Consider the following 14,913-nt stretch of genomic DNA (forward strand, 5'->3'; position numbering starts at 1 on the left):
ATTTGGACTTGACGTCATTAAGCACTTTTACGCAGAGACTCTGCACAAGCACCTGAAAAATGGCTCCGCCAAAGAATCAGACAATGCTGGAATTATTCTGTCACAGCATAGTGATATGTGAGCTGTTCTCATCCTTACAGTGGCCCCTTTTCACCATCCATCCATCCATTTTCTACTGCTTATCCTGTTAAGGGTCCCAGGGGGGCTGGAGTCTATCCCTACAGCCTTCAGGCAAGAGGCGGTGTTCACCCAGGACAGGTCACCAGTCCATCACAGGACCAACACATAGAGACAGACAACCATTCACTCTCACAGTCACACCTACGGTCAACTTAAGAGTATCAATCAGCCTCGTCCCCTCTTGATGTCTTTGGACTGTGGGAGGAAGCCGGAGAACCAGGAGAGAACCCACACAGGCAAAGGGAGAACATGCAGACTCCACACAGAAAGATCCCGTGCTCAAGGCAGGGCTCGAACCTGGAACCTTCTAGCTGTAAGGCGATAGTGCTGACCACTGCACCACCGTGCCACCTGACCCCTTTTCACACAGCCCTTAATTCATCCCCTTAACTACGATTTAACTGACCCACATCTGGCATGAGTCAAGTCAGGCTAATTACATTTGGGCTATGTGTGGCCCACACAGTTGTTGTGACTTAACTGAGCCAGAAGTGTTCCAGATGGCCTGCTACCTGTGGGTTGCCTCAGTAGAATAAACCACTGAAGAGGACAAAACACAAATAACACAAAGGGCCAGCCAAAAATAAAGAAGGACGAACTCTGTGGACGGTGTTCAGCTACATATGAGTGAAATAACTGGCACTTGAAGAGCAGAACAAAACTTAACTGGAACAAATGTGTAAAGTGCAACAACTTTTGAAGGAAACCCTTTTCTGCTATTCTATAGAATTTCTGTTTGTATTCAGCAAAAGAAAGAACACTCAAGTTGAAAACTGAAAGTGTACCAAAAGAAGGAATATTTATTATTAATTATTTTTCTCAATACTTCATCTGTGGAGGGAACCTGATGGTTTTCCAGTCGCTTGTGTTTTACTATACAGTCTGGTATGTTTTCCTCTGTCAAAAAATCCCAGATGGAAAATGTTCAGCCTTCTAAAGTTTTGTTGGTGATGAACAGTGAAGTGTGTACATGTAGAATACTGAGATGTACTTAATACGGATGCAAAACAGCCATCGGGCTTCCGTTACATCTCATTTTCTTATGCTCGAGGATCGAGAGGTTGAATAAATCTACAGCTCATTTTCTTCTTCCTCGAATCAGAAACCTCCTCAAATCATGTGGAGAGCAACATGACGAGCCTCGGACCGCATCGAGGAAATCACAGCCGCTACACGAGGATCCTTAACGGTACAAACGCTGGTTTACTGACACTTGTAGGGTTTCAGTAGCAAGTAGTCAAATAAATTGCCATTAAAGTGTGAGCACTGCCGTCCAAACTTCAAAAAAGACATCACATTTCTGAAAAGCCTTCCCTAAAAACAAGTGTTGGCGAACACGAATAAAAGAGGATCAATCAAATATTGGGGGACCCTCCTATTGCTGGGAGGAATCTGTCTTTCTAAAGGGTCAGCAATTTGGAAAATTAACCTCATACGGATTGAAAAACTGGATTCTCTTGCTCGGTTGGTTCAACAGACACACACAGACACACAAAAAGAGGGCTGCAAGCATTCAAAAATGCGGCGCTGTCATTACCACAGACTAACCACTGTTGGGAAAGCCTAGAGCCGTAAATCAGGAGCAAGCACAAGCAGTACTGGGATCAGTGACATCTTTATGTGTCCTTATATAACATGACATGCCAGGGAACAGGCCGGAAGGTCTTTGCTCTTAATGCCTATGGGTGCTTATTACTAGTGTCTGTCAACGTATGTGCATCTATGTGTAATGCTGCAGATCCAAACCAAATTCCAATGATCTGTAATGAAACAAAAAACTGAAAAACCCAATGTCCTCAAAAAAGGTCAACTGGTGCATAATAAGACTGCACAAAAAAACTCTTGAAAAACAGGTTTCCACACACCCACGAAAGCGAAACAAAAAACAGAGGCTGGAATAAATCTTAACCTGACCGGACTTTCATATTCAAAATTAGGTCAGAAGAAACCACAGACACAGTTTGTTACTACCCTGCATAACTTGGAAGTCCTATCCTGTCAAAAAAACCCAACCCAAAACCCAACACTTGAAACAGTGCCATGGAGCTTTATGTAACTTTATACATCAATGACAGGCAGGCCAAAGTGTTCTGGTCATGTTAGGATGTTGGGCCTTCAGGCTGCTAAATATCTGTTGCATAACAGTACCATATATCAGTTGCTTGGAGCGGCTCTATGTCCGTCCAACATACACACTGCGCTCTCATTCTTACCTCAGTAGAGGTAATAGACCCACAGGGCTGAGAAGTTGGCACAGAGAAACATTCAGTGTGTGTGTGTGTGTGTGTGTGTGTGTATAGAATTTTACTGATGCGCTGTTGCGCTAGATCGAGTTTTATTGCGCAGATGTTCATGCAGTTAAACCCACTTGACTGCAACAAAAGCTAAGTTAGGTTTTGCATCAGCGTTGCACTGGTAAGTCTTCGTGTTCTGACTCTGAAAAAGACTTTTGGAATCGAGCAGAAGTAAAGTGAGAGGAGCGTTGGGGCGACTCTGGAATACGAGAGCAGGAACTCAAATGCTAATCAACGCCTGGTGTATGCATGATTCCCTCAACACTTTGAATGCAACTGTACCTCACAATACAAACACTGCAAGCAGTTTTAATGTCTAAAAATTCTTTGATCTTGTCTGAAACTGCGATGGGGGGGGGGGGGGTGACCAGTCTGCTGTACTGAATGGTTCATTTACAGAAACATATTTGTAAAAGAATCAAAAAAGAAAAAAAGTGTGAAAAAAACAGGTTTCGTATGACTCACCACTTCTGTTGCTTTAGGTTCTCATTACTCCAAAGTTGATTTCAATTTTTTTTTTTTGTGGCATTTTAACAGTTTTTCCATGTATTCACATTCTGCAAGTTCCTCCAACTGCCAAGAAAAAGAAAACCGTAAAAAAAAAAAAAACCTTCCTAAGTTTTACCATTCACAGGCTGCATTGTAAAATAAAAGCACGCACTAAATTTATTATTATTATTTATCATCCGCAACCTTTGCTGTGTTCCTAAGTCTCTCATTTGCTGTCCAAACTAACCTTTCAACCTTTACCAGAGCCCTGCGGGCCAAACATGTCGATAACCTCCTTCCAGTCTTTGTGCTTTGTGTTCTTTTTATGAGTCCAGATGTGAGACCACCAGATTCTTCCATTCATGAATAAAGACAGGGAAGGAAATGGGGCTCATACACTCACAGTTTCACAGCGGCTGAGATTTCGAGTGTTTCCACACCTGCCTTGTGCAGCACGGTTGAACCCAAACTCTAAACTGAGGAGGAGGATGCAACCGGGACAGGCAGGCAGACCAGGTAACTTGGCTAGTAAAAAACAAAAAAAAGGAGAAAAAAAAAAGCTTCCACCGGATCAGAACAAGTAAAAAAACTATACTAAAACTTCAAATAAGCAATTGAAATGTTCATATAATCAAATGAAAATACAGCGCTGATGTCTTAAAGAAACCACTCCTATCTCACCATCTCCACCATGTTACCTTACATAACCTCAGCCAGCGGGCCAAGGGGGAGTTCCAAGGACGTCTGAATCGGCCAACGCTGCATTCTGGAGTCGTGCTTTAGTTTTGTGGGGACAGTCGAAGTGAGAGAAGCAATTTAAATTCCGTGAATATGGAAACAAGATGCTGATGAGGTCAAAACTGACCGAACGCTGAGCGGGAAATAAACAAATACAAATCTGAGCGACAGAGATGAAGGATGACAGGGAGATGGACAAAGACAGAAAAAAAGATGTGGGAGGGGGCTGAATTGGGGGGGGGGGGGGTTGCATTCTGGTCTGTCTGGTGTCCTAAAAACAACCTCATGGCAAAGAGGGGGAGGGGAGGGAGAACCTTAATGTCTACAGTTAAAAAAATAGAACACTTTGTTCAGCGGGAGAGTAGTAACATATTTAGAGACACAAAGAGAATGACGGCCGATGTCGGTTGAACCATTTCTGGTTTCTGAGGGGTCCATCGTTTCTTTTGATTGACATAAAGCTTCAAAAATGAGTCCAGTAATCAATTTTCTATCCCCGATTCAATTAATAGGCAACTATATTAATTTTTATTTTCACTTTTGTGCGAGTAAATAAACATCTTAAAAATGATTCTTTTTTTCTGTTGGTCCAAGTTCAGTTAACTTGACTTGCTGACTGTGGGTCGCAACCAAACACAACAGTCAAGGGTGCAATTTTGGACTTTTTGTGCTTTTTTTCTAAATTTTCTGAAATTGTTTTGGATCGCACAACTCATGCAATTCATTGAGGAAATAATATACAGATTAATGAATTAAAAAAAAGAATCATTAGTTGCTGCCCTAAATTCAGTCTTTATATAAGAAATGAAAAAAAAAATCAAAACTGAATGTTATATTTTAGAACAGGAGCTGGAATGAGAAATATTTTTGTTCATTTACATGACATGAATCGTCGGCAAGAGCTAACTTCTATATGTTGTGAGTCTGCAACCACGTGAGATCCATGTTTTTAATATTTACACGGGCTGCATCACAGTGACCATCTTATACAGTCAGTGTGGAAAATTATTGAAACATTCGGCCAGAACCGGGCAGACACTGCGCTAGGTGGAAAAAAATAAAGCTACAATTTTGAAATTCAGGTTTTGTTTTGAGCATTTCTCTTTGCTGTTACAAGCAGATAAACGTAAAAGACGCCAAAGCTTCATGAAACAGAAATCACATTTTGACACACGTGTTGGACCTCCTGGTTTAGTTCAATCAACACATGAGGTTTTTGTTCAAAGCTGCCAACTTACAGGCTTCACACTTTCCTCGCTTTGTTAAAGATCCCGTTTGTGAGTGAATAGAAATTTGCGCAGACTTGTCTCTTGCAGAGATCGTGTGCCCAGGGAAGGTCAAATACTTTCCATGCAGTTCACTGATGTGTCCACTTACGCAGTAAAATATGGGCCACTAATGACATTTGCTCATTTCTTCTAAAGGACCACCCAGGTTGAATATGTTGAAACATCTATTTTAGCTCCTGAGGCCAATGAAAAACATACTTATCTATTTCAACATAAATACGCTCATTTTAACTTGTTACTTCATTTTAAGACCCATCGCTCTCTTTACACCTTGTTCCTCCGTTTGGTTTTAGCTCTTCTTTTTCGTTATTAGTTTTTGCTCCCTCACGACTGAATCAAACAACTACCTTTTTTGTTTTTTTGGGTAACACTTTGACTACACATTTGTATTTAGAATATTCGCTGACGGGCTGTAGTGTTCACAGAACACAAGCTCCTGACCGACTGGGAGGGAGGAAAAAAAAAAGGAGTGAAAGAAAGAGCGAGAGGGGCAAAAAAAAAGACAAAAAAGAAATAAAAGAAATCATAAGTGGGGGGGTGGGGGGGCAGTGTTAAGACAGCTGCTTGCATAAGCTGCCTTACATAAGATCTGGCTAATAATGCCACTGTTCATCTTACTCGAAAATAAAGTTATGTAAGATGTATGTCAAGATGCGAGGACATTGTACTCACTCAAGTACTTCTTACACACACTTCCCCCTTTCAAATCAACACATTTTCCATCACACACACACACACACACACACACACTATTATCAACAACACAATCCACTGCCAGACCCTTCAGCTTGACACGTACCTTATTAAAAAGCCTGAGGGCAAAAATATACCTTAAATGTCTAGAAATAGCTCAAAATAATCCGAGGAACAAGGACTTACGCACACAAACACTGAGCTCGTACTGCAAAGTTCAGCTTGGAACACGTCAGGACTCATTATAAACCCTCAAAAGGAAGATTTCCTCCACATTTAACATCTTAAACTACATTAATTCAAATTTCCTACAGCCCCAAGATGCCTTCATTTTTTTCTACGATAGGAAATCTAGTAAGTTGTCGTCAGGACCCGTCTAGAGTTATTTTTAAAGTGAGCTGTACGGCAGAATTTAAAATCAGAATTAGAGAAGACCTCAGCTGCCCCTCGTAATTCTACGGCACCGATTTAGAAAAAGAGGGAGAGGACATGAAGTCAAGAAGTTGTGATCAGGATAAAATAATCGAGCATAAAACCTGATCCAATCCATCACATCTGTTATTTAAGAATACAATAGACTGCTTTGAGATTTGAGGCTGATGTCCATGTTTTTTACTGGCAACACCAATTAACCCATCAGTTCAATTTGTGTTGGGGAAATTGAATATTGTATAACATAACACCTTCCTTTTGAAATTGTACGGTTTACAGATTTAGAAGATCTGCATCACATCCCCTCGCTCGTGTAACACAGTTACACAACAGGGCTTTCCTTGGGTGTTTTTTTTTTGTTGTATGTGACAAAGGTGGTAAAGGCTGGACAGCATGGGGGGTATTTGCAGCAGGTTGTGCTTTACAGTACAAGGTGCGCGATTTAATTTTCATGACGTGAAGGAACGACACAATATTAGAAGAAAGGGGGGGGGGAGAGAGTTTATGAGAAGTATTTTTGTAACAGGAACTAACGAAGAAAGCCAGCTGCGGATTGCTCAGTCGACTCCTAGAAGATCCCTCTGGTCAAGTCAGAGAGGATGATGGGAGTTTGAGCCAGAAGTAATGACATGTTTGACTGAGAGGGAGTTTTTCAAGGTACTTGCTTGACAAAAGAAACAACAGAAAACAAATAGGGGGACAAATCATAAAATAGGTTAAAGCAACAGACTGACAAAGTCAACCAAAGCAGTCTATTTTACATATTTGAGAGTCAGCAAATGTGCATATTTTGGCTTGGAGAGAGAACTGTCAAAGACTTTGTCAATGTTCTTATTGATGAAGTGCCTATTGCTGGTACACATCTTTAATTTTCTTGCTCATTTTGTGCCAAACAGATAGAATTTAAAACACCTGCCTGTGGGTGTATTTCCTTTGTTCCACAATATCAAACAGCACAAATTCAGTGAATCCAGCCCCCTGAGGCCTTCTAAGTTGGGCCACAGCCAGGCAAAAAGTACCTGACCTAGTAAATATTCTCACAACACCTGCAGCTGCAGTCTAATGTTTCTAATTTGAACCTGCTCAGACTCATGGACAGGTCTCCTAATTCTGTAGCTGATCCTGTAATGTGTTCAGGTTTATTTTGGATTAGCCTGCATTTAATGCTTTGACGAAGAGGTCTCTCTGACACAGACACAGACACAGACACAGACACACACACACACACACACACACACACACACACACACACACACGGATCAGTGAACAATGCTGACCTGCATAGACTTGCAACACAGGATATTTTTAAATAGATAAAACTCCAGGTCAACGCCAGGTGGGTGTCGTATCTACGCCCCGTGCAAATGATCTCCTGAGAAATGAGACAGAGAGAGAGAGAGAGAGAGAGAGAGAGAGAGGAAGACAGAGAGAGAAAAAATATAACTGCTCTTTTCAGTAGTTGACAAATCTACGTCAAACCTCTGAGTGCATGTTTCCTCAGGAGAAGCAGTTATGCAGGTGCTCACACACTTCATCAACACACTCCAAGTCAGTATCCAGTGGGGGAGGATGATGATCTGATTGGACACTACTGGCTTTTCTCCAGCCAATCACTGAAGGGTTCAGTGGGGTCACTGGGGTTGTTATGGGTTCATACGGGGACAGTGGAGGGGAAGGGTCTCCTCTGTCTAACCAATCTGTGTAACTCGGCCACATGCAGGGTGCGGCTTATCCCGCTGTGTTCCACTCCAACGTAAATATGCATGAGCGATGGCTTCAGAGCAGAGAGGTAGAACAACTCTGATGAAATGTTAAAAAAAGGTCACGCTATCGTCATCTCAGGTTCTCACAAATCCTGCAGTGATGTCCTGTTTTCAATAGATATGGACTCGTCACCGCGATGGCCGGTTTCACCCTTCAGCCGGTGTAAAAGAAGAACACGGCCGTGTAAACGCATTCAGCAACAAACACGATGCAGAAAAAAATCAAACGTGCTGAGCAGAACATTCTCACCGATCCACCGCAAAAACAAAGTGACCGATTTCTTCTTTTCCTTGTCATATTTAAACTGCATATCAGAGTTTGAAGTGCTGCTCTGGGTGAATCTCCTGTTTAATTTCCCACTATGATCTGAGAGACCATAGACCAAATGATTCATTTAGAATATTACAACAGAGTGACTGATCGGGGAGAACAATTATTAAGGAAGCCTCAGGCGCCGAGGCAAGAGATACACCTCTAAAAACTAAACATTCGAGCAAGCACCACCAGAGATGGAAAGGAAGCCAAAAAAGAGCAGAAAACACGTTCACAAAGATCAACATCCCAGAGAAGAATTCCAATCTCCGACTCTCCTGTAATACTGCAACATTGGTCCTTCCAGTTGGGCAACTAAGTTACTTTTTCAAGAGATTTTTTCTTTTTTTAAGAAAAACTACAAATGATTCACTTTTCCGTCTCGTATATGAGAGTAAATGGAATTAAAACACACACAAACACACACTGTCTACCCCTTATCCTGTGAAGGGTTGCGGGGGGCTGGAGCCTAGAGAGAACCCACGCAGGCACAGGGAGAACATGGAGACTCCACACAGAAAGATCCGGTGCCCAAGCCGGGGCTCGAACCCGGAACCTTCTTGCTGTGAGACGACGTGCTAACCACTGCACCACCGTGCCGCCCCACATTTGTGATATTACCCAGTAAATCCAGACAATTATTGGCACACTAATGACTGTTAGTTGCATGTTCAAATAGAATGTAAAGCAATTGCGGCTGCTGCGGCTCTTTGTTTTGTATCCAAATTCAATTACTGTGCACGTGCCAAGGCCACTCTCCATAGACATATAGCAACACCAGCTTTGTCTCATGAGCATAGCAACAAATCAAGATGAGGTGAGCAAGTTGATGGAAACAAACGCGGGTCCCTTCCTGCGACAAACATAATATTGAGGAATTTTACCCCAACTAAAACCACTACCACGTCCTCACCTCGAGATGCGGTTTGTAAGGAGGATTTACACAATGTCCCCAGAAAAAAAAGACCTCCCACCTGAGAAGGACACAATGTACCCCCACAATGTCAGGAACACACACACACACACACACACACACACACACCTCTGAGACCTCAAAAAAAAACCCTGACAAATACAAAAATGCTCCTATTTTAAAGTTGTGATGGGGGGGAGGGGGGATTATAAGTGCATATTGAAGAAGATAAATCATTAAAAGGTTATTCCCTGCAGGGAGATGATCTGCTGAGAGTTTTTTTTTTCCCCACAACACAAACTTGGTAGAGACTTTCCATTAAAAGCAAAATTGTCGTGAGGCAAAAAGAAAAAAGAAGCAGTCATACACTTGAGTCATCCACTTTCCTGCAGCCTTTAGGTGAAACTGTCTGTTCCGCAGCAGATTCTGTGCTTTCGCTGAACATACAATATCTCAAGACACAGGGGAATAAATTGTTTGTAATTCTCTTAATGAAAGCTAAAGCAGCGGCTGAATGCACGTCGACTCGTAGGGATTGAAGGTGGCACTGTGTACGACGAACTTCATCAGGAACAGCACAGTCCTGATCCTGATGAGAAGCAGCTATTTTACTCCATCCATCACGCTGCTTTGAGGCTATCAGTTCATCAGGGTTGTGTTTCTCTCCAGTCCGTTTGGACTCTTTCCGCCCACTAAACTCACAACATGAAAATCCTGGAAACATGATTTCACAAGTGCCATGTGGTCTCAAAGTACCCCGCTAGACTGCCAATGGAAAGGATGGATTCATTCAACATAACAGTTCCTACATGGTAGAGATGGGTGCTAGGGGTTTAAATCATTTGACTTCATGGTAGTTTTTGTGGCAACAACATAAATGTCTTTTTTGGTCACAAGTCACATCTAAAAAATGTGGCTTCATCCAGACCATCATGTAATAAAAAAACACAAGATTCAAGATGAAGGAAAAAAAAAACCTATATAATTCGAGAAGGTCAAATCACAATATGGCCCACCGCAACTTTCAAATTGCAGAAAGTGTAGTAGCACAATGTATGGCTATATATTGCAATATTTATTAAAGGCTGATTGTGTGTAAAAATACCACTTTGAGTAAATGCACATTTAAAGTGTTAAAAAACACGTGCTCATTTTATTGTATTAATGTCCCTGTAATATTGTAATTGCTTTATAAGTCAAAATAACCACAAATCAGATATTTCAGCAAAACTGTGCTACCCTTAGTTTGATCCAAAATTCACAATTCCAGTGAGAAACCCGACACCATAACTCTCAGGATTCATAACTTTACTCTGGCATGTTAGCATCTTATGCTAACAGAGTTAACATCCAAATGTGTCTTTGGGGTCATGATATTGGCAGTTTGAAAATTCTTATGTGGAGGATGTGTAAATATCTAACATGGGTGTTATGATATGTTATGTTACAGCCTGACTGAATAGCAATAATCATCAATTGTAGAGGCTCTATTTGCAACCATAGCAATGCGCAGTTTAGGATGTGAACCTGTACAACAGGTTTGAGGGGTGGGAGAATATGTCATTTTCAATATGTTGCATCACATCCTAGTGCCATGTCAGACCCCAGGAAGAAGCGCTACAATGCTTCAGCTGATGGATGTCCTGATAAAAGTCAACTAAACTAAATACGAATATTTCAAAAGAAAATGTGGGGGTCATGAACGGATTTTTTCATGTATCGTCTTGCAGTTCATATGTGAAATGATTGCAGAAATGCTTTATTGTTATACTATCAAAACATCGGACTCTGGGTTCATGCGTGATTCCTAGCCTAATAATAGTATCAACCATGTTGGTGGATGTAGAATATCTGAGATGCGTTTCAGTGTCATTCATTCTTATGCAACAAACCAAATGTCACAGTTTAGGACAGTTTGGCAGGAACATGAACTGATTCTGTGACCTTTCAGCTGTTAGTTTGTTCCTCTGAGCTTCCCTGCTGCCGCCTCCATCCGTTCATCAAACTTTGAGTTTCTCTCCGTCTTCAAAACAAGATGAATCACAGAGACACGGACGCAATCTCTCACCCAATTCCTCTCCAAGACGAGACAGCCATCACACATCGATGTAAAATGTTTACATTAAAAGGTCTCAAATGGTTTAACTCGACAGGTCCTGTATGTTGGGTCAAAGACGCAACCGTCCATCGCTCCCTCTTTGTTAGTTTTAAGGAGAATAAAACATGAGAAGCAGTGGAAGTCCGAGTCGTCCCGCATTCCTCCTCCTCCTCCTCCTGACAAACAGTAAATAAATCTCTACTTAAATCTAAACTCCCTCCCCTGATAAGTCAGACCAGGAGAGGCCGGCCTCGTCTGCCCTGCCCGGCATCCATTACGCTCCCCCTCACTGCTGATGGAGAGACACCCACTCATCCCTCCCTCATCTGCTGTTCTAGTACCCAGCCAGACTCACACTTGCTCTACATCCTGTTTTTACCACAAATATTCCCAAAAACCTCCCCCAAATCAAGATGCTTAAATTACCATGATGAGAAACGGATACAAAAAAAAATACAGCCACATACGCATGTTTGTGTTTTACCTTTAGTCTCCGCAATCTTAAAGAACAATCACGCATCCATCCGACAAGCTACAAACACTTAGCCCCTCCCCTCTCATGAAATCTCATCTAATGTTGGACTGACATTAACAACCATGGATGTACCCTCCTCCATCCTTCTTCCATCAGTCCTGATAGGCTTCCAGTGTTCCTGCAGTCAGACGCCTGCTGAGCCGTTAGCAGAGAGTGTGTGAGTGAAGGAGTGATGGAGGATAAAGGGAAGGATAAAAAGGGAAATGACACAAAAAGTGCCGACGGGGAAAATTTATCAGGACCAAAAATCAAGCTAATCTAGGCCGCTGATCAACACCAGCAAGGTATAAAGCCGAAGTAAACCTGCAGTCTCTCTCTTTTGAGTGACTGATAAAATTGGATAAAGATTGTTTACACATCCAACACCAAGTTTTCTACAGAAACATTACAGAAGTTATGACACGTTTTCAATAGTCTCAGCATCTCGTAAGGTCAAAGCATCCAGCTCAGACGCACCGATGTGAGCCAACATGCGCATCAACTACAAAACACAGTACTTTTAAGGGTACAGAGCGAAATATGTGGTACATCTAAGTACCATTTTGTGTAAAATAAACAACAACAACAACTCAAAATTGAAACCCTAGCTGAGTATGTTTGTTACAGGAAGAGACAGAGATTGTGTGATAGAAGCTAGCAATATGTTCAAGCCCAAAACAGACAGGACAATGGCTCAGAGAAAGCAGTACTTATACTTTTTAAAACTTGAAGCACTCTTCTATATACCTGAAAACACCCGGTATAACACAAAATATACAGGAAAGTTGAGGAGTATAACACACTCAATCGCCAAGTCCAGCTAGCTAACGTAAGCTAACGTCAGCTAACAGTACTTAAACTGAAAATGGACTTTAAATGCTCTTTTTTCTATAATGGGGAAAGTAAAAATATCCCAAAAAAATAGAAAACCCTACTGGTATTAGTTGAAATGTTACAATAATCGTAACAATACAAATACCTTCACCACAGCAAAAACAAAGAACAACAACAACTTCCTACAACATGAAGGTACTCTGAAACATTACAAGACAAAAAGATTTTCATTCAGAAGAAAAAAAATATGCCCAACAAATCCATTGACACTAACAAAATAAACATATTTACCTTCCAACAATGAAGAAGGGAAAGACAATAAGGAGAGAGCTCAGGTTGCGTCTGAGTGGAGTGGTTCGCTCGGGACACATGATCCAAGGTCAGCTCACCGTTGTGTCACAATCAACTCTGGCATCAGCAACACCAGAGTCAGACTTTCACAACACTATCTTCCCTCCAGAGTCAGACTTTCACAACACTATCTTCCCTCAATGGCTCATTCAGTCTGAGACGCGATGTGACTTGGAACCATAGGGCACAAGCTCATATCTTGACCCATCCATTTTCTACTGCTTATCCTGTTAGGGGTCGCGGGGGGCTGGAGCCTATCCCAGCAGCCCTCAAGCGAGAGGCGGGGTTCACCTGGACAGGTCACCAGTTCATCACAAGGCCAACACATATAGACAGACAACCATTCACACTCACAGTCACACCTACAGTCAATTTAGAGTATCAATCAGCCTCATCCCCTCTTGATGTCTTTGGACCCACACAGGAACAGGGAGAACATGCAGACTCCACACAGAAAGATCCTGTGCTGGAGCTGGGGGTCGAACCCGGAACCTTCTTGCTGTGAGGCGACCGTGCTGACCACTGCACCAACTGTGCCGCCCTCGTATGTAGACAATGACATCAAATGTCTAAATGTGTTGAAATGTGCTGGAATTGGACACTAATCAGATACTGTTTAAAATATTTACTGTATGGAAGTTTCTATGAAGAAAACTGCAAATATCTAATTGCGATCATTTTTCACTGATATTGCAGTTCCTATATGATTCGCGATGTTGGAGAAAATGTTTCATTTCATTATTTTCATTGAAAAACCCTTGAGGGGATAATGGCGTGTTAGCGTGGGGATCTGGAAAGATGTTTTCTAAAGTCTGTAGAATTCGACGTGCAGAACATTTTGGCACAACGCTGAATCTGAAATTCTATTTTGACATAGACTTTGACAAATAGTGCCTGCAGTAAATCTTATTGTGAAAGATTTGGGTGCAAATAAACAAAACTAAAAATACTTGAGGGGAAACAAAGGTTTGCATGAGGACATTTACATGAATGCTATTCACAGCATGAAATCAATAAGCATTCACTGCAAAGATGACATGCAGTAAACTTCATTGACAATTTCGGATGTTCTCGTATGCCAGTGTACACAAGACAATGATTGTTAGTAATACTTGTTCACAAACTGAATGCAAATGTTGACTTTACCACTCAGGTCTACTTCTAGAGATGCAACGCTGTACTACTGAGGGTGAAAGGGTTTAGGAGACTTTTTGTTTCATTTTCAGGTGATTAGGAACGAGAAAAGAACCGATCTATACTCACAGGTACATGTTGGAAGAATGTTTATGAACTCCAACACACACACACACACTTTTACACTTGCTGCTATGTCACCCGGTCAAGATTATTATTATTATTATTATTATTATTATTATTACTACTACTACAATGGTTGTTTTTCTAGATTAAAAAGGTGTTTTACAGGGTAAATGCACGCTTTTTGCTGTGAAACACACACACACACACAACTCTTAAGCAGCAACATGATCTGAAAGTGAGAGGACACAGGAAGTACCATCCACTACTAATGCTTGACTTTTTAACTCTTCACCAGCCTTGCCACTACCTCCTTGAATCCTCCTGATGTTTTGTTGTCTCCAGCTGATCTGACCCCTGACCATGACGTCAGATGTTTATAGCAGCCTCCACTCTCTGCCTGCACTAAAAGTTCACCGTATTTTGACGGCAACTGAAAACAACTCCACGAACCTGCAAGTGATGTAAGCGTTTGTGGAAAGGTAAAAGCCCTAATTTGACATCTGAGCCTCAAATGGCACAACTCTTTATGTAAGCTACATCCGTTTGGGGGTGGGGGAGGTGGGCTCTTTACTGTTAGGTAACACTATAACACACAAGCTCAAACATCTCTGCGAGGCTATGAAAGACAGGAGCAGATGTGTCAACACTTTCTGTGTCCATCGAGGGGTTCTAATGAAAAATAAATTTGAAAAGAAAGAAAGACAGAGAGCGGCGTGCTGGCTTGTTTCATAACCCGGAGAGAGGCTGCAGTG

At 41.7% G+C, this 14,913-nt stretch overlaps 1 protein-coding gene across 2 annotated transcripts in view; it reads right to left on the reverse strand.

Annotated features, from left to right (window-relative positions):
• LOC147256362 (helicase ARIP4-like) overlaps positions 1 to 14,913 on the reverse strand; it is a 59,579-nt gene that overhangs the window by 44,149 nt on the left and 517 nt on the right. Inside the window, exon 2 of one of the 2 annotated variants that reach the window (XM_086214282.1) lies at positions 7,393 to 7,487. The exons of the other annotated variant lie outside the window; for it this stretch is intronic. The gene's annotated coding sequence lies outside the window, so the exon portion shown is untranslated. The remainder of the gene's footprint in view (positions 1 to 7,392; positions 7,488 to 14,913) is intronic. 2 annotated transcript variants of the gene reach the window in all.

This window comes from Aulostomus chinensis, chromosome 9 (assembly GCF_037954235.1).
Source record: "Aulostomus chinensis isolate RoL2024-O1b breed Wild chromosome 9, RoL_Achi_v1.0, whole genome shotgun sequence".
NCBI lineage: Eukaryota > Metazoa > Chordata > Actinopteri > Syngnathiformes > Aulostomidae > Aulostomus > Aulostomus chinensis.